The sequence below is a fragment of the Triticum dicoccoides genome, chromosome 2A (assembly GCF_002162155.2).
Source record: "Triticum dicoccoides isolate Atlit2015 ecotype Zavitan chromosome 2A, WEW_v2.0, whole genome shotgun sequence".
Classification (NCBI taxonomy): Eukaryota; Viridiplantae; Streptophyta; class Magnoliopsida; order Poales; family Poaceae; genus Triticum; species Triticum dicoccoides.
This window is the reverse complement of record NC_041382.1, coordinates 752,200,740-752,201,817: the sequence shown is the minus strand read 5'-3', so window position 1 is coordinate 752,201,817 and position 1,078 is coordinate 752,200,740.

Genomic DNA, 1,078 nt, shown 5'->3' with positions numbered 1-1,078 from the left:
CGCGACCTCGCCACGCCCGCTCGCCGCGCTCGCCGCCTGGCCGCGCCGCGTCCCGCGCCTGCTCCGTGCTGCTGCCGCCGCAGCCGAGCTCTCCGCGGCCTGCCCGCCCCGCCGTACTTGCCGCTCCCCGCCACCCGCCGCGCCACCGCGTCCTGCGCCACCACGGCCTGCCTGCCCCGCTGTACTCGCCGCTCCCCGTCGCCCGCAGCGCCGTGCGTATGCGCGCCGGCCTTGCGTGGTTGGTGGGGCGGTGGGTGAAAAGGAGGAGAGAGAGATGGGTGGGTGGGTAGTGGGTCCCTTTTTGTTTCGATGACAGATGGGGCCATCATCTGCATGCGCGGACGCAGCCGGACGCACGAGCGAGAAAAAGCGTCCACATTCTGTCCGCTTTGACCCCAAAACCAGACCAAGTTTGGGCCGGGGATGGGTTGAAAGCGGACAGAAAACGGATAAAAGTGCGTTTGCTCCTGCGCGCTGGGTCATCTGATTTGTCTTTTTTATCTCAAACGGACCGGCCTGGACAGGATAGGGCCGCGCGGTGAAGTTGGCCTTAACGCGCGGCAACCATTCGAGAGTGGGACACATGACGATAGATTGGGTGGGGCCGAGCGAGCGGACGTGTACGTGACATGAGACCGGACGCCTGCAAACGTGCCCCGGTTTGGTGCCGGTGTTCGGGGTTTCGAACATCCGGATGCGTCCTTGAATGTTTACCCCACGAACGTTGGGTGCTAAGAAAATGTCCGAACACCATATTCCAGACGTGTAAAATTTGGGGTATACCGTCGAAGCTGCCCTTAATCTGAAGGACGTACGACGGATGCCGCAAGTTCTTGAACGGTTTGCTGGCTGCGATTGAGCTGGTAGGCTGGAACTGGAAGCATGGCGTTTTATGTTTCTGAATTCTTTCAGATCATCAGATATTCAGATGTATGCGTTCATGGCACGGCAACGCTGTCAGTTAAATGTTTCTCACTGATCCGAAAGTTAACGCACTGGAGTGCGGGACTCGATCGCTCATTCGCGGAAAACTCGAAGCTCTTGGTTCGTGTACCAGTACCGTCTTACGGACACAAGC